At 39.7% G+C, this 20,234-nt stretch overlaps 1 protein-coding gene across 1 annotated transcript in view; it reads right to left on the bottom strand.

The window, feature by feature from the left end:
• cbln1 (cerebellin 1 precursor) overlaps positions 1 to 20,234 on the bottom strand; it is a 28,836-nt gene that overhangs the window by 6,770 nt on the left and 1,832 nt on the right. The window lies entirely within an intron of this gene.

Below are 20,234 nucleotides of genomic sequence, written 5' to 3'. Positions count from 1 at the left end.
ATGTAGCAATTGTGACAGAGGTGGAGGGTGTAGTGGGTTTGTGATGTGTTTTAAATGATTTCTAGTTTGTCTATATTTCTTTACAACCTTTAGCGGTTATTACATAACTATTAAGTTAAAAAAAAAAAAACAGATTCATACATACATGAACAGGCATCTTATTTGACATCCACCCCTTTTCTTGCAACAAATCAAGCAGAACGACTTACAGTAAAGCAGGCCAGTCTAAAAATATCAACTTCTTCCTCCCCCACCCAAAATGTCAAGCTGAGCACAATATTCCTACAATGCAGATGACGGACATTAAAAAGAACAATGTATGTACAGAGAGGTGCAACCACAGCCTCCAAGTTAGCCTCATTAACGTCCAGATCATCATATCACATAGACAAAAAGGGAAGGGAGGAGAGAGGGAAACAGAAAGAGCACTGGCATAGATAGATAGATAGATAGATAGATAGATAGATAGATAGATAGATAGATAGATAGATAGATAGATAGATAGATAGATAGATAGATAGGAGGGGGGATTAAACCAGTGAGAGAAAGGCAGACAGAAGAGGGAGACAGGGAGAGGGAGGGGGAGACATGGTCCCTTTCCAGTGTGCATGTAATGCTTCCAAACTGAGACAGGGATGGCCGAAAAAAAGAAAAGAAACCAGCATCCCTCACTCTGTTACGCTCGGATACATACACAAGCACAGCACACACACAAACCATGCAGACAAAATCCACCCTCTCACCTACCCAACTATTCAGCCATGTGAAACTCACACTTACAAACCTTCCCCCCCTTCCCCAGACACACATATTGTCCCTCCATACACACATGACACACACTACTCACACACACAATCTCTCTTTCTTTTTGTCAACCATTTAAAGGGATATTTCACCGCTGGAAAGATGAATATGTATTTAAATTTATGTAGTAGAAATGTGATTTTTTTTTAGAAATTGGTGCCTTCTAGACCGAGAAAAGCCAGAAAATGTGTTTTTGGCTCATTTGGATGAACAACAACTCCCAGAATGCACTTGTGTCGCTTCCCTACGAGGCCACTCCCAAGCCACGCCTACCGCTTACAGAGTGCAGTCAAGTCAAGTCAAGTGGGCTTATTGTCATTTCAACCATATACACTGTATATAGTGAAACGAAACAACGTTTCACGGTGGCGTTACACATTTAAAATATATAAAAACGACATTATATGAAAATGACATACGAGACAGGCTACATTTAGTGCACACACATTATAGACTATACATAAAGTGCAATTACACCGTGAGGTGAAGGTAAAATATACGAACTTTCTTGAGATTTGCGTGGTTGAAATCACCAGCAACAATAAATAGTCCATCCGGATGTGCACTTTGGAGCTCAGCTCACTGATAGCTCCGTAAAGTTAAGCTAACGCATTGGTAGCATTAGCGCTTGGTGGGATGTAAACACAGAGTATAAACACAGCCATGAATTTGCGTGGAATGTAGAATGGTCGGCATTTAACAGTCACAAACTCCACCAGCGGTGAGCAGTAGTTTGATACAAGCACCGTATTCGTCCGTGAGTCCGTGTTAACACAGCCCACCTCCATTAGTCTTACCCGGCGACAGAGCAGCATCTGCTCGGAAGGCTAGCAGGCCTGGTAGCTGGATAGCGGAGTCCCGTACACTGTTGTTCAGCCATGTTTCCACAAAAACAAAAACTCAGCAGTCTCTGAACTCGCGTTGGGAGTTTCGTTGAAGTTGGGTGTAGTCCAGTTTGTTGTCTAATGAGCGGACATTTGCAAGCAGGATGGATGGGACAAGGTGGCTGGCTAGCGTTAGCCTTCCACCTAACTCAAACTCCTGCCCTTGTTTCGCGTTTTTATGTCCCCCTTCCCCGGCTAGCGGCATCAAGCGACACCGCAGGCTGAGGTCCTGGTCTGCGTAGCAGGCAAAGCTTGCGTAGTGTGTCGAGTATTCCGTCTGTAATAAAGTTTCCTGCATATTCTCCGATCTGTACCAATGTATCCTGGCGGTAGTTTTAAATGCATATAATTGCAAGGTTGCTGTAGAAAAGAGAGAGACTGTTAGCTTAGCTTCAAGATGGCTGACACTCAACTCGCATCGGGTAGTGACAGTCCCACCCCCTATGGGTGGGTTGAAAACATGTGGAACTAGCTGGCTGTACTATGGCTGTAGTCCATAGCCTCGGGCCCAAAATGCCTCTGATGATGCTAAATGACGATTTTTGCGTCATCAGAGGCTTTTTTCAAGACACAATACAGAGCTCTATCGTCTCAGGGGGACATGAGGGAGGAAAGCACGGTCATTCGAAAATACTACCGAGTTTCTACTGATACAAAGCTTAATGCTAATCGGTGAAGTATCCCTTTAAACACACTCCCTTGTTGTCTTGCTTACATATGTGCCAGTCAGAACGGGAATCTGTAACCTTGTTGGGCCAGTTCAAATAATGGCCTTCTGGCACGTTGACTCTGTTAAAGGTGCAGTAGGTAAGACTTATAAAACTAACTTTCTCTCATATTTGCTGAAACTGACCCCATGTTTGAGTAGAACTACATGAAAAAGGGAATTCGGCTCCTCTGGCACCACCTACAGCCTGTAGTGCGATTTGCAAAAATCCACCGCTCTCTGTTCAGATGCACCAATCAGGGCCGCGGGGGGGTGGGGGGTCTAACTGCGTGTCAATCACTGCTCATGCACACGCATTCATTCTCCCTATTTGGGGGAGGGGCTTAAGAGTTTTATGCTTTAGCGGAAAAGGGGGAGGGACTGAGAAGTTGTTGATGTTCAAATTTTTCGCCTAAGTCCCGGATCTTTGCAAGCCTACCTACAGCACCTTTACAACATAACGGGACTGTTAACAGACAGAGCCACAGTGCTTGTGTGAATTTAGGCTTTTGGCATGTAAAAAGCATGTCAGGACTTTATGTATCATATAAAAGACAAAAGATTGTTTACTGCACTGCAGCTCTGTTAAATATGGTGCAGGGAGCACGTAGAGCAGTTCTTTAGTTTAGGCCTTGTACCAAAGTCCAGTCATTTTTTCCGCCGACAAAAGACTCCATCATCTTGTGTGTGTTTTCACTGGCATTGTGACAGCTTTCATTCATATCTAAGCGATATAGAAAATTGCTAGGATGACATTATTGTCAACATGTAAAGTTGGCAGAGCATTAACAGAAAACAGTCTGAAAGGGACACAAATCTCTCTTTCTATCTTATTACTTATATTACTATATCTTTTTCTCTCTCTCTCACACACACACACATACACACACACACACACACGCACGCACACACACACTCACACACACACACACACACACACACACACACACACACACACACGCTAGGTCAGTGTGTGATGTGTACGAGTGATGTATAGCTCTAATAAAGCTGTGACAGTGGCTTTGGAAGGATGAGACTGTGGTCACACACACACACACACACACACACACACTGTATGAATAAAGAACATTTTGTTGTGCCTGGGCTGTCTGCCACCCCCTCAGTCAATCACACACACACACACACACACACACACACACACACACACACACACACACACACACACACACTATGTCAACTACACCCTTACAATTACCAGCCATAAATATAAAAGCATGATAATAGGGTTGTGCATCGTGTCAGGCCTGGATCGATCTGCATTCATTAATGCACGAGCACCAATTAACTGGCTGAGAAACGGAGAGAGAGAGACAGAGAATGAGGTGGCAGAGATAAGATACATTAAAATAGGGAAAAAAGAGATAGAAAAAGGGGTGAAATGGCAGGAGAAGGTTGAAGGGGGAGAGAGAATACGATTGAAAGAAAAAATAAGTTGTCTCTCGTGTCAGTGCAGCACTTACTGCCAACGAACATGATGACATCCTACTATTGCATCATCAATTCCTGTCCAGACGACTGTCTTGACATGACAATGATAGTTTTTTTGTCCTAGTATTTTTACTAAGTATTTTTTTTTTACTCTTTCTCCACTTCTTCTTTTCTTTTTGATTTATCTCCCTATTCTCACATGGTAGTCACCTTAGATCGTTTCCTTTGCATTCCCTACTCCGATCTCTTACATGTCACCTCTCTTTCCTGCTCTATAATACGTACATAATGGTGCGTCTATCCAGGCTAGTGGAAGTTGTCTAAGGTTTGTAGCAAAATGACTCCAGGGTCATTCAGGAGATCATACAAACACAAACCTCTAACAGGAATTATTATTAAATATACAATATATATATATATATATATATATATATATATATATATATATATATATATATATATATATAAGTATCTCACAAAAGTGAGTACACCCCTCACATTTTAGTAAATATTTCATTATATCTTTTAATGGGACAACACTGAAGAAATGACACTTTGCTACAATGTAAAGTATTAAGTTTATAGCTTGTATAACAGTGTAAATGTGCAGTCCCCTCAAAATAACTCAACATACAGCCATTAATGTCTAAACCGCTGGCAACAAAAGTCAGTACACCCCCTATGTTAAATTCCCATAGAGGCAGGCAGATTTTGATTTTTAAAGGCCAGTTATTTCATGGATCCAGGATACTATGCATCCTGATAAAGTTCCCTTGGCCTTTGGAATTAAAATAGCCCCACATCATCACATACCCTTCACCATACCTAGAGATTGGCATAGGGGTGTACTGACTTTTGTTGCCAGCAGTTTAGACATTAATGGCTGTGTGTTGAGTTATTTTGAGGGGACTGTACATTTACACTGTTATAAGCTGTAAGCTTAATACTTTACATTGTAGCAAAGTGTCATTTCTTCAGTGTTGTCCCATTAAAAGATATAATGAACTATTTACAAAAATGTGAGGGATGTACTCACTTTTGTAAGATACTGTATATATATATATATATATATATATATATATATATATATATATATATATATATAAATTATTGTTTCTGGGGGGAAAAAAGACTCAATCAATGGACATAAGATACATTGATCATATAGTATAATACAACATATAGTATAAAATAGACTATAATAGTCTTACACCATATGGCAACACCAAAGTCAAAGTGACACAGAGGCCTTCTGTAACAAAATAGTACAAAATTACTGTTTGTATAGATTGTAAACTTCTAAACACTAACCTGACTAGTCGCCACCTACTATTGATGTTTCACAATAAAGGCTTACCAACCCTTTAATGTTATATTAACAATAATTTATTGTTGCAACATGCAGCGTTTGAGCTAGTATCAGCAGAATCTTTACTCATCATCAGTAGCTCCAAAGAACAGAATAAGAACTATACTTGAGGACAGAATCCCTGTTTTTACTGTTAAACAACAACAACAACAACAACAACAACAACAACAACAACAACAATAACAACAACAACAATGTATGTTGCAATTACAGCTATAGACTGGGACTAGGATCAGTGTAATAAAGTGACACAACCCCTGGTTGGGAATCACTGAACTATAGGGTTCCTGCTGAAACAGTGCTCTTTGATTGACAGGACTCAGCTGGCAAATAGCAATCAATAAAGCACTATTGTGCACAGGATTGTAGTGGTGCTTCTTTACACAGCTAGTCGCCTGCTGCCAACAGTTTCAGTGTGGACATGGTGTCATAATTTCTAGCAACATGCTTTGCATTTTGGGAGGAAAAAAGTTTTTCCTGCTGTAAGGCTCTCTCATTATTAGAATCTGGAACATCTGTGCTGGCCAGGAGATTTTATTTAGGTCAACTTGTGTGTGTCTATTTAGTCGTTTCTAGAAGCTTTTTGATTTTCAGATTTCTGTTCTGTGCTGAAAACCCACCTTTTGGAAACGCACAGTAGGTGCTTCCTAGGAATACAATCCAGAAACGCAATTATCACCCTGCAACTCTCAGCGGTGCATTGTTTTGTAACCATTTTTAATAAGCAGTTTTTCTCATTTGAGATGGAATTAGTCCATAAATGGAAGACATGTTATAATGCCTGAATATCCCAAATATATTAATAGGATGTTTGTGTGCAGTATGTCTGTTGAAAGTGAGATGCTCTGTAATTACTGAGATTTTACATTACCACTGCGGTGAGAATAAAGAAAATCTAAGGGGACTGAGAATAACTATTACATAACAGCATTAGTAAATACATAATAAAAAGTAAAAAAATGTCAAGGCAGCTCCACTCAGGATCTGCCAATTATTTACATTCTATACAGTGAAAGTCATTGTTCCACAGCCACCATCATCCCAGACAAGTGTTGTATATGTCACTGGCATTACAACAGATTCCCTGCAAGCTCCATATCCTAAAGTCCCATTGCAGAGAGTGCTACTGCAAACAAAAGACAGTGTCACTGTTTCTTCAGTCTTCTAGTGTCCTTATCCTCCATCAGTGATGCAGAGATCACTGCAGCCTCTTTACCTCTGCCAGCAGAGTGTGGCAGGTTTTAATCTTTATGTTTCCCTCAATACATCCGATTTAAAGAGTTCAATTGAAAACACTGGACATCAGTCATCTAAGAAATGACTCACTTTTCACTCTAGCCAAAGCGCACAGCAGTGAGAAAAAAATTTGAAGTTGGAAACAAGGTCATAAATTGCGTTATTATTATATTAATTATGTTTGAAATCGCAATAATATCGTATCATGACACAAGTATCTTGATGATATTGTATCGTGAGGCCTCTGGTGATTCCCACCCCTATGTGTTGCTATAAAGACGTTAAGAGCATCCATAAACAACCAATGTATTGGAATTGTATTTTATTATGAGCTTTTGAAATTGAGTCCACTGTGAATTTGCGGGGTTTTTTCAGCCTTTTTCCTAGCTTATTGTTTAAGAGATGTCACAACCTGCCAGTGTGTAAACAAAGTGTTCACTCAAATCGGTACTTGGATAGATTTGAATAGATTACATACACACAACGTGGCGTCGCCGTACTATCGCGAGAACGTCACACACTTGTAAAAAAAAAAGTGCTTGTTTAGGAAAAGAACATTGGGAAAGGCTTTAGTAATACAAAAACATGAAAGAAAACGACAAAACCACAACGGTGACCAACGTCACATGCTTAGGAAAACAATAAACGGTTGGGTTTAGGAAAGAAACATTGGGGAAGGCTTAAAAAAAAACATTTACAAAAAAAACGGCTGAAAAACGCCACACGCGGGACGCGTAGGTGAAAGTCCTGTGTTTTATTCATCCGCGGATGTCTCTTCACACTACTCGCTACGGCAAAAATTCACACGTAATGTAGGTCAATGCCAGCCGAACGGCGTTGAAAAACACGCTAAAAGGCGATTATGCGTCTTGATAACACGCCAAAATGGCATACGAACTGGCGTGTCATACATACGCCACTTTATGAGATCAGTCTGGTCTGTGAGAGTCCTCTGTAGACAACCCGACAATTTTTTTTTTAATAGTATTTGCACTACAGCCCTTTTTATGAGAAAGTGCTGTGGAAAGCGATTGCCTCTGGAGGACAAAGTTAGACAGAACCTTTGCTTTGATCCTTTGTAAACACAGCATTAGATGTATTCATTTCGAAAAGTTTCAAGAAGTCTGTAAGTAATTAGAATAAAAAACACAAGCAAAAATTATGCAAAGGGATGGAAGGCAACCAGAGCTAAGGTCAGAAGTTTACTCAACTACCGTAATAACATTATGGACCAGGGCACAACAACAGCTTACAATATAACTCATCAGTATTGCCTCAGGGAACAACATCATTAGTTTGAGGAAACCACCGGACAAAGCGTTCACCCATCATACTTAGTCTTTAAAACACGCAACTGCCTGATCAGCTGTCAAATGTCAAAACTCACCAGAAGAGGAAATGTATTAAGATAAGTCTTTTGAGAACTTCAACAAGATTAGATGGCCCTTAATAGCATTTACATCGAACACACCAAAAAACCTAGAGCAGTTCATTATTTGAGACAAATACAAAAAGACAGTGCTTCATACTTACTCTGTTTCAACTGAGAAGAAAATGAATCAAATAAGAAAATTAATCATTATAAAATAATGTCCCGCATAATATTGTCTTTGTTACATCACTGCTTTATAACTAAAAAAAAAAAAAAAAACGCTGGAAATCACAAACTGCCATCTGCAGCGTTGACACAGTCTGTAGACACACACACACACACACACACACACACTCACACACACACACACTGCACTCCAGCTATTCTAACTGACAGACTGTGGCTTTAATTTGCATAGGTAATCTTAAACAACCAGGCACTAAACATAGCATTTTTTTTTTTACATACATTGATCATGTGTGTGCCTCTTGCTGTGTGGCTTTTGTTTCAGCAGTTGACTGGAAACACAGAGAGATGTTTTCCATTATTGATACCTCTTGTGTTGACCCATTGACTTACTTTAACACTGGCAGTTGGACTGTCTGCACTTGTCTGTGCTTGAGCAGTGGGGAACCGTCACGGCCCTCCTTAGAAAGTCAATACAATATTTTAAAAGTCATCAGTTGTAATTTTACTGTGTCTCTGTACTGTACTTTACTGTCATCTAAGCTCCGTCCAACTCCTTTATCAGAACCAACCACTCTGACCATATGAAATGATAAATGGACTGCAGTTATAGTATATCATAGGGATGTCACGATACCAAAAATCTAGTATTCGGTACCGATTTTCTTTAAGTTTCAACTTTCTGTTATGGTGTGGAGTGTAGGGGGCAAGGAGAGTGTGATTTACAAAAACGAAAATGTCAGTCTTCTGGACCCCACAGCCCGTTGCTCTGAAGCCTGGCGTCACCACACAGCCAACGTATGGTACCGTCTTTCATAAGTTCACCTGGAACTCCCAGACAGCAAGCATGTTAACAGTAGTTACGTCTGTTTCTCTCTGCAGTTGTTGTTTTTCACAAAGAACCGGGCTGGTAAAAGTCAACTGATGTTATATAGGTCCGTTAAAACAAGCGCTATTAGAGCACACGTTAGGTTGTGATAGACAATGGCAGAGAGAAATAGACTCACTTGCGGTTTGGGAGTTCCAGGTGAAGTCGTGAAAGCCGCCGCCGTAGATGTGCGGTAAAGCCAGAAGCTGAATACGGTCAAGCCGTACAGGGAGATGAGGGGCTATTCGCTGTTTTTCCGTTCTTCTTCAGCATTTAGCGGCAGTCTAGAACATTTTTAACGTTAGGCGTACATACTACGAAAGACTAATCGAACCATCTAGTAGCTGGTTCCCTCCGAAGTTTCCTCTCCTACGGTACTGTGGAAAAATGAGTACGTTTTCAGAATTTTGGTACCGAAGTACCGGTTCTCGTGACATCCCTAGTATATCACTACCATTCTATTTGAATAACAAGACCTGACAATGAATAATGAACGATGAACAGCTGGGTAGGTATGGCAATTCTGGGCCAACTGGATGAGGTCAAACTGTCTTTATGAACATCTGCCACTGTTGAAATGTCCGGTACGTTGACGTATTGGCCAGATCACTATCGTTGCAGTGTGCAACAGGGTTTTGTTATGGGAAGTGAGGTAGAAAAGTACCGCAAGTGGCAGCTGGCGCAGACACAGTGATGCACATGCTTTATCATGGGTAGTGAGCCTACAGCAGTCGGTTTTATGTCGCCTGGCCATTTTTCACCGCAGAGTTGCCAGAAAGCTGCTACCAGCCAGGCTAAAGCTAATATAGTTAGCCTTAAGAATCAAAGGCTCTGTCCCAACTAACGTTACGGTTCGGAGCTGCAAAGCTAAACACAGACGTCTGCGTCTGATGTAACGCAATTTACACTGATTTAAGGGTTATTGGATACGCAGAGAGTGTTGCTAGTGCATGACATGCAGGCTCTGCATAAACAGGCAACCACCAATCACAATCAATGTTGATCAATTTATCAAACAAACAAAGCAGGCCCCGCTAGTTGAACACAACCTGAAATTTAGAGGAAGCAACATGCATGCATTATTAATATAATTGACTTCAACCTGGATTGATAGTATTATATGAAAACAATGGTGCCATGTGAGTCAACCAGTGTATTTAACTACCTAATTTCCCTCTGCAAAATCACTTCAGAAGAGTAGTCACATCGCTCTCGTGCTTTTGTGTTTGTGAAGCATAAAAGTTCAAGAAAGGATGGTTCACATAAAAAAAAGTTACTTTTTCATTTTTATTTTCTAGATAGATGCACTCCCCTACAAAATCACCCCAGTAGTCGAGAATCATTTATTATTTCCAAAATGGAGCTTTTTTTGTCATCTTGTAAAAATTACAGTATTTTTTTATATCGCAAAATATATCGCAGGAAAAATATATAAACAATGTCAGTTTTTTTCCAATATTGTGGTAGCCCTAACCAGAAGTCACCTTACCATAGTACTGTCAGGCAACACAAAATGTAGCTCACTGAACTGAGCATAACTGTCGTCCAAGCAAGAGGTTGAGGTACCACAAAGACTGAGTGATAAACACTGAGTTGTTGAACACAGCTTAGATTAGCGTTGGAATTGCTTATTAAATGAGGGCCAATCAGAACTGAAGGTACAATCTGATGAAAGAAAGATCTCTCCAGCAAAACTGCCAATGTTCAGTCCAGCTGTCTTACCAACACAGCTAGTGATGCAGCACACAGATATGGACAGGAGTGATTTGTGTGACAGACCAACTGAAAGACTTCTCTATGCTTTTTACACTAAATGCACAACCCTCAAGCCGCATGCCTGTTTATACATTGTTAGGCTTTCTGAAAGCCTGATGTCAGCACCATGTTTTTACTACTACTCATTATGAAAGCTGACTCAAATGAGGTTTCCACTAACTTTTACAAGCAATACAATAGTCACCTGAGACACTTCAGGAAGACTTATTGCATTGTCTTCCTAAAGTGTCTAGGGTGTAACTTTTAGCAAGTATTTTATGTTGAATTATTGATCTAAGCCGAGTGATTAAGTTAAACGTTACATTAGGTCAAAAGAGCAGTTGGCAAGAAATGTAAATGTAGGCTTTTTGTCCCAATGACTCACTTTTGTTGGGTCTTTGTAATAATCTTGTTCAATTATAAGACAATACATATTCAAAGAATACTTTCTCTCACAACTCCTCTCTTTTACGCTTTCTATAATGTTCTGCCAAACTGAATGAGACTGAGCGGAGGCTGGTTGGATAAATATGAAAGCAAGCATCTGCGGACTCTTGCTGTGCGTTTGTGTGTGTGTGTGTGTGTGTGTGTGTGTGTGTGTGTGTGTGTGTGTGTGTGTGTGTGTGTGTGCGCAGACAATGACATATATTGTAAAAACAGAAGAGAGGCTTCATCTCTGTTAGAAGTAAACCACACAATACGGTGTACAGACACAAAACTGCTTCTCCACTAGATGATTTATGCATGAATGTACATATAAATTACATTCAATTCACCTACACCATTGGGAGAAACATGTTTTGACAAATATATTCAGTATATTTCTTTCTTTGTCTTTGCATCCATCTCTGCTTAAAACTCTGACTTGATATACTTCACTAAGGAAGAACACACATTTGTCTAATCAGCTCCTTCAACGTCTGACAATAGATGATTTTAATGGACCAGCCACACCACCGTATCTACCCCCTAATAAATCCATTAAAATGTCATGGTAGACAAAGGAACCAATAAGAACTGACAGGTAAGTTTTTATATTTGACCTTTTGGAATAGGCTACTTTTTAAAAAGTAAACCAAAGGAATCATTCATTCCTGGATTCCTATTGGTGGTGGTTGACCATCAATGAATACCACTTCATTGAGAAAGGCACATAGGCACATAAAGCACATTTGCAAAGGTTGAATTGGTAATGTCACACTGATGTAGGGCTGGGCAATATGGAGATAAATCAAATATCACAGTATTTTTGACTAAATAACTCAATATCAATATGAGGACAATATTATAGGGTTGAATTTTGGTGCTTTCACAAAATATTGTTACTCAAATGTTTTATAAATAATCATCAGTAAAGCGAATATCATGACTAAAGGCAAATAATAGACCAGCTAGACTTTCAGAAAGGTACATCACTTTAATGTAATGCAGCCTTTAAAACCAGGAAAAGACTAAACTTATATCATATTAGGATATTCCGATAAACAAAAACTAAGACGGTATCTAGTCTCATATCACAATATAGATATAATATTGATATACTGCCCAATGCCACACTGATGTACCTCTGGAGCTGCTGTGGAGTATTACTTTTATCAAGTTTCAATGAGGAAATGAGTCTTGATGCTAGGGATGCACGATATATCGGCATTCACATCAGTATTGGCCGATGTTAATTATTTTTTATACATCGGCCAATGTCAACAGACTATGATTATTATATATATTATATGGTGTGTGAATTTTCATTTTGTTTGGCCATGTGGAGTTTGTGATGCACTGACACATCACAGGATTTACATGCTCAAGTAAAGAATCAGCAATGACTGCGGTCTGGACGAAAAAAGGAAAACGCGAGTGCAGTGTGTCGTCTCGGCCAAAATGTTCATATCGGTGCATCCCTACTTCATGCTTAAGGTGTCTTCTCACATGCATCCTCTTGGCCAACATAACAACCCTCAGTTTTCCTTTGCTAACAAGGCCCCGATACAGCGCTAATATGGATCAAAAAATTATAATTTATTAAATACTATTTTTGCGCATTTTCAGCTTATACTGGATAGTATTGAAGAGACAGACAGGAAACAAGGAGAGAGGGAGGGGGTACAACATCCAACACAGGTCCCCAGTCAGATAAGATAAGATAACTTTGAGCTGCTGGTGGCACCAGACGAAAAGTCAAGCAATCAACAAAGTCAGTAGGCTTCATGCTCTGGAGTAGGGCTGAGGATCGAAATCGCGATTTGAAAGAATGCGATTAGCTAATCGTGAAGACCGCGATTAATCGAATGTGCAATATTTAGTTGGATCTTTGGTTTGCCATTTTTTATTCCTCTTTTCATTATCATATTTACTGTTAGTTCATAAGATAAATGCTGGAATAATTTACATATCACAGATTCAATGTGCCATGCTTATTAAAAGAAAAACTGGCAATTCAAATCCATGTTCTAATCCTTGAATAAGGATAGGGTAACACTTTACTTGAAGGTATCTACATAAGAGTGACATGACACTGTCATGAACACATGACACTGTCATGACACAGTCATGATTCATGAACCCTAACCTAACCATAACTTGTCATGACAAAAACCGAATGACACTTACTAAAAGAAGTGTTATGTCATAAACGTTTAGAGTTAATACACGCACGGAGATGAGAAGGGAATGTATGGACTTATTTAAGTCTGGGGGATACGGTGAATAAGCTAAAGTCACAATAAGTCAGCGTGTTTCTTTAAACACACACATGTCAATTTTTACTTTTCTTTTACGAGGATTTTATGCTGATAAGGTGGCTAACCCTTACTGCACCTAATATGACGACTATTATGAAATGTTGTACAACGGGCAATGTGCCATTTTGTTGGCTAGTGGCACTCTTTGCATGCAACATGAGCATGTCCATGCAGAGTGATGTAACAGTCTGTGTCTATGTACTTGTACATATGTATGTCTGTATGTATGTCTGCACTATGTTGTGTTGAATTCCTTAAACAGCAGATACTATTTGTTTGTCCAAGACAAATTTCCTTCGGGACAATACAAATCTTATCTCATCTTATCTTAACATTTAATCCACCCAGTGAGACTGACAGGCCAATCCCTAAGCCATGTCACTAACACAGCTGAAAATGACTGTACCTTCGCACCGAAGAATTATCTATGCTGTATTCATCCTTAAAACAAGCTCACACACAAGCAGCTAAAATACAAATTTACAATTAATTCAGCTAAAATACAGTGTCTGTGTGTGAGGCCTTACAACGCCCAGACTATACTGTCTCTATAAATTACAAACCAACATCATTATCCAGTCTTTTTCCTCACGCTTTCTCCTTTCACCATTTTCAAAGGCAGGAGAACACAGGAACAGATAAGGTGTTTATTTATGTGGCTTTGACTTGCTTCTCATTTCCCTGCATCTCCACTGTGTAAGAGGAACACTGTCTGAGCCGGTAGCGGAGGACTGGTGTATTTCTACATTTTGTTTTTCTCTCATAGCACAATTAATGCTGCTCATTCTATTTCACGAGTTTTCATGTGCAACACATCACCACACTGCTGGCCACTCACTTCCCTCAAACACTCAGCTGTTCTCACTTTGTGCAATTTCTGAGGCGCAGTTGGTCTTAATCACCATATGAGTAATATTGAGGTGGCCACAGATAATGCCTAAAGACTAAAAGATATGAATGATTGGAGATGTTGTGTTTTTGTCACTAAATCAGTCAATTATGTGTCACTTTATTACACTGATCCTAGTCCCAGTCTATAGAATTTAAACTCAGGTGGATTTCTGAGGACTATGGTTAACTGCTCCTCAGATCTCTGCAGGGTAAATCCAGACAGCTAGCTAGACTATCTGTCCAATCTGAGTTTTGAACTTTTGAACGTACACATGTTCCACCAAAACAAGTTCCTTTCTGAGGCTATTTTGCGAAGCCCAAGATGATTGTGATTGGTTTAAAGAAATGCCAATAAACCAGAGCACATTTCTCTCCCATCCCAGAATGCTGTGTGGACTAGCCAGACCTTCCTTCGCAGCGCTGTAGAGGAAGGGGTGGCAATGCAAGACTAAGTCAACTGTAACCCTGAACACTACATGTTGCATTTAAATAAGAGCGTGTGAAAACTAGTTAGCAAGCGAGCCCAGACGTTTAGCTAAAAGTAATCAATAACTAGTTAGAAGTAATGTTTTAACATTGTTAAATATTGTTAAATGATTAGCTAAAAGTAATGGAGAAACGGTTAAATAAGCTACAAGCCAAAAGTAATGGATAAACATTCAGCTTCACTCCAAGTAGTAGTAACCTACTAGGCTAGTAGTAGTGTGATTGCTGACCAAACCAACCTTATTATTGACAGTTCGATTGTATGAATTATTATTAATTAAAAATATCCACTTTTCTAAATTGAATATTGTTATACATAAGGAACATACATTGGGAATTGATGAAGACAGGGCTGTTGGGGAACCACTGCTCTAGACCAAAAACTCTGATATTTCCCTGTCTGTTTGGCACATCATATGCTACTTTTGACGCAGTACTTTTTTTTTTTTTTTTTTTTTTTTTAAGATTATTTTTTGGGGGCTTTTCCCTTTATTATAGTGACAGTGGATAGATATGAAAGGGGGAGAGAGATGGGGGGATGACACACAGCAAAGGGCAGCAGGTGCAGTGCTGGTCTTACAGGGAGGTGTGTTCAGGTGCATTCTTGGCGTATTGCTATCTTGAGGCAGTGGGAAGTGATCGCGCCATTGACCAACAAAAACCTGGTCTAAAGTCAATTGCGCAGCATTTCATTGTTATTTTAACAGCGCATTAGTAAAATGCTCCTAGGCTTATGCACAGAGCAGACACACTATGCGTGTTACAATGACTTACAAAGATTCATAACAGCTACAAGTGTATGCACTATACAGGATTTACCCTATTATGCATTGTTTATAGACTATTTGTGGGTGGCTGTTTGCTGTTTGACCTATCATTTCCAAGTATAATATGGTAAATCCTGTATAGTGCATACACTTGTAGCTGTTATGAATCTTTGTAAGTCATTGTAAGTCGCAAGCACACCCAGCGCATGGACCTTTTTTTCCGCCGTCAAACTAGCAAAAGTCGATTTGGACACGCCCTAAACGCACCTGCGCCATGCGCTTCACGCTGTGCGATTAGGTCGTTAAAATAGGGCCCATAGGCTTAAAGAGCAACATAAAATGTATATATTTGACCATTTTATTAATGTAATTATGTGTATTCCCTGTTGCATAGAAGTTTGACATGTTTGTGTTTAGCCAGTGTTAAGCAGGCTGTAGTGGACAGCTGCATAGGGAATCCAACTATAAGAAATAGACTGTTCGATGATATTTAAGGATGTCTAGAAGGGATGTGGCTTCTGCTGAGTTTCATCTCATGTATCAATCTTCAAAAAGTCTATGTGTTTTCAAAACAGAATTCACCAACACTTTAATGAAGTGGCGCTTATACGGCGTAAGCACTTTGTGACCGCACCATTTTACAGAGAGCGGCTTCATATGACACACAACATTCATTATAGCTAATAAAAAAAAAAAAGAGTATATAATTATGTAGCTAGTCACTTGTTTTTCTAGATCTTTCAGTTCTTTGTATGCTGTAAAAAAATATATGTAACCAAAACAATGATCTGCCTTCCATTTAGTAATATTTTAGTATGTATATTGTTGCCGTCAGAATGATGACTGTTTACAAGCAAAACTCTTTAGGCAGATGTAAACAGTCTAGGATATATATCTACCATTATTAAATGCAAAATATAGCTTCTAAAATGAACTGCATTGTAACGAGTTTAATCAGTAGATTATGATATAGTTAACAAGAACTCTGATGCTTAACACACATTTATACACACCATTTCAGCATGGAATAACTGTAGTAAATTGACATTATATTAGACCATTTTAATATTACTAACAATCTTCTTGCCTTAGTATGCACAACAGTTTATAGGGGGAGTATTTGCTGTTCTGAATGAACTGCACAGCATTTGAAAATGGAGCATGTTTGCTTTTCCCCAGAGTGAAATATCTCATTACAACAATGGTGACCGGTGACCCAAGTTAGAGGATAAAAATGTGCGTATTGCAAACCAAAGCACAAACTGGTACTAAAAGAGTTGAAAGGATTCCACTCTGTTGCCGACAGGTGCAGCCGCTCTGGGTCTAAATGTGAAATAAGTTCTCATAACCCGTAGAGCAGTACATAAAAGTTAAAATCTCCTATCAACAGCTTGAAGCGGCGCCTCTAGGTTTTCTTCTCTCAATGGGAAAATGATAGTCACAGAAAGGCCTAACACACACACACACACACACACACACAAGGCATTTTAGATGTGCTCCTTGTGTAGCTTTCACTACTACAGAGCTGCTGTGACCCAAGGCTTCATGAATGCCATTTATGAATGCCAAGGTGTTCAAAAGTACTGCTGTAAAACAATCACTTATTCACACTGCAAAACCACAGTAAACTGAAATAAATATCTTTTTTTCTCCATTCCCTTTACATCTCCTGGCCTCATATATTTTTTTTCTTTAAATTATCTTTTCTGACATTTAGATCCACTGCTCTATGGAAGGCCATTAAAAAAAAAAAAAAAAAAAAAAACTAATATCAACATAACAGCAGCGGCGATTGGGGGGGTGGGGGAGGCAATAATCAGTAAGGGGTAAGGCCAGGGGGTATTCATTTTATCAGAATACATCATTAAGAAATCTGTTTAGAATTATTGGATAAGATAGAACAACACAATGTAATTCTGCTAAATAAAACAATGTAAAATATCACATCAAATATCACGTTCATTATTAATTTCACTTTTTTTCATTTTAAAACAAAGTGTATATCCAAATACAATACACATTTTCTGTAGGCTCAGTCTGCCACTTTAAAAAAAAAGTGCTAGTTCTATGGTATCAGAAATGTGGATAGTCATCATAGAAACATGAATTGGTCATGTGACAAGGGCTGGGAAAACAGGCAGAAAAGGCAGCCAAGTGACAGCACTTTGATCCACTGGAAATTGTCAGATTGACAGCACTCTAGCCCAGTGGATTGGGGGGGTAATCATATTTTCAGGGGCCAGTGCCACCCTGCGCCCCCCCTTCTAGCCCCGCCCCTGCATAACAGTGATTACTAATAATAAAACTGCTGGCTTATGTTTTGATTCTGTTTAAGTTGCCACACATCTCTTTAACAGGAGGCACATCAACCCCTGTCTAATACATTAATGTAATAAACAGTATATAATGGTCTTCAAAAAACTGTGAAAAACAAACGTGTGATTTAAAAACCCACCCATCTATTTAGAGAGCACCTCACATTGAGTGTTGATATCCTACCAGCGTCTCATCTGTTTGTCTTTCTGATCTGTGAGCTCTCTGTTCCAAGCTCCAGGTACAACATGTTCACCGAGGGATGTAGAATGAATCTGTTTCAATTTTATTGCAAATAGAGAGTAGTTGTAGGAAATGTAAACATCTGCACCCAAAATGAAACCTTGTAACAAAAGGAAGTGTTTGGTATGTATATTGTAAGTGATTTAAGAAGAAGAAAAATAATTCAAGTAAGCTATCCATTAGTGGAAGTATTAGGCATAGCTGAGAATGAGTCTGATGGAGTTCCCTTTAGATCGGAGAATATACTGTATTTCATTTGCAATATGTAATTGCTGGGCAAAGAGAGAGAGATAGGTTTGTAGCTGCTTTTTCACACCCACATCACTTTTCACACCCCTCACAGATATATAAACAGATCTGTGCACAGAAAAGGACTGATGAGAGAAAGAGCTAACTCTTTTTCCTTCCCTTTGTACATCTACCCAGCATCCACTGATCAATAGTTACTCATGATGTCTGGCTCTCTTGCTATCTCTCTCTTCGCCCTGCCTGAACCGTCTCACTCTTTCCTTCCTGTCCATCCTTTGTTCTTCTCTGATGTGTCCCTCTTCTCTCTCCTTTTCCCTTATTCCTCCTGTCTCTCCCTCCAATCCCTCCCACCTTTTCAGCTCTCCATGTAAACTCTTTATTTCTGTTGCCCGTTTTCTATTCACTTCCTTTTTATTCTCCTCCATCTCACTTCCTTCCCCTCTGTCCCTCGTTCCACATTTTCTTCTCCCGTGTCACTGTTTTACATTCACTCTCATCCTTTCCTCTCTATCCCACCCCTTACATCCCTACCGCTCTCCTTTCCCTGCTGTCTCTCATCTCTTGCATGCACCACAGTAGCTGCCTCTAAGGCAATCAAACAGTGGGAGTTTTCAGCACAGCAGATGCGCTGGATGGATGGATGGGAGGATGAGTGGAAGAGGTTGAGGGTGAGCAGCACACAGGCTGGATGCTCGGAGGAGAGAGGACAACCTACACCTGTTTCATGCCAGAAACGTGACACAACACAGAACAAGCCTATAGTTTCTAAAACCCTTTTGAAATATTATGTAAAAGCGTTTAGGGCTTTAGAGGATTTAAACTAAAGTTCTGTTCTCTTGCTTAAATAGTCTGGTTGTAAAAGTCAGTTTATCAAAATGACAGTTTCACAATATATCATAGCTTTGCTGTAGTTTCATATTGAGAACACAGCAAATTGGCTCAGATAACAGTACTAATGTGGCAGGCATTATCACCATTGTGTTCTGCATGGTATGACAGACTTAATTACCTCAGTGCCATGTTAGCCAGCCACGGTCTATTTGCGTTCAGTCACACAAAGATGACTGGGAGTACGCGCCGAGCTTGACATAGCTTTTCCCCCTCACATACCGCCCGCCCTCCTTGTTGTTGCTGTTGTGGTTACTGCAGCTGCTAGTGCTAATTAATTCAAGACTCCAATAATAAAGCGTAAGTAGCAAAAACATAATGCCAAAGCCCCGGGGAGCCAAAAGCATAATTACACAACAGTTTAATTTGCAAGAGATACATTGTAATTAACGCTGTGTGGCTTGTAAAGCATCATCACGTGCATGTTAAATGCTGGAAATGGGCTCAAGTACTTTATCACTTGACACATCAAAAGAATATGGAGACTGCGTCTAAGGCATCGTGAGCACGAGCTGTTAAGAGGATGAAAGGAGAGTTGTGATGGGGCATCCTGCCGGCAGTGTGTGAAAACCGTATTATTATTTCTACATAAAACCCATGTGAGAGGGAGAAAATTAAAATGTCTGTCTCTGTTTGCTCTGTTCAAAGTGTACTTAATGTTTTTAATCTTTTGAATAATCAAAAATCTCAGTCAGCCTGCTGCCTGTTTTCCATAAGAAGAGACTGAGAGGGAAACGGCGCTGTCCATGGTGCTGAAAGTGAAGCCGCTGGCGCAAACGGCTCACCACAGCACTCCGTCCTCCTGCTGGCTACACACGCTTGATTCGACTCTGTCCTCTCTGCTTGTATTGATTATTTATGATTTGGCCGATGGGTGGCGGGCGACTAGCTTTCATCTGTTAACGACCGCCTCCATCGTTGTCTCCCGGGAAAGGCATCTCAAACATGTACAAAATGACTTCCAGTGCGGCTGATAGTCACGTTTTGTGAGGGGAAAAACAGCATATTAGGGGGTGCGTGGTGTGGT

Source organism: Perca flavescens, chromosome 8, assembly GCF_004354835.1.
Source record: "Perca flavescens isolate YP-PL-M2 chromosome 8, PFLA_1.0, whole genome shotgun sequence".
Classification (NCBI taxonomy): domain Eukaryota; kingdom Metazoa; phylum Chordata; class Actinopteri; order Perciformes; family Percidae; genus Perca; species Perca flavescens.
The sequence above is the reverse complement of the archived record's forward strand: the minus strand, read 5'-3'. Positions and strand labels throughout refer to the sequence as shown.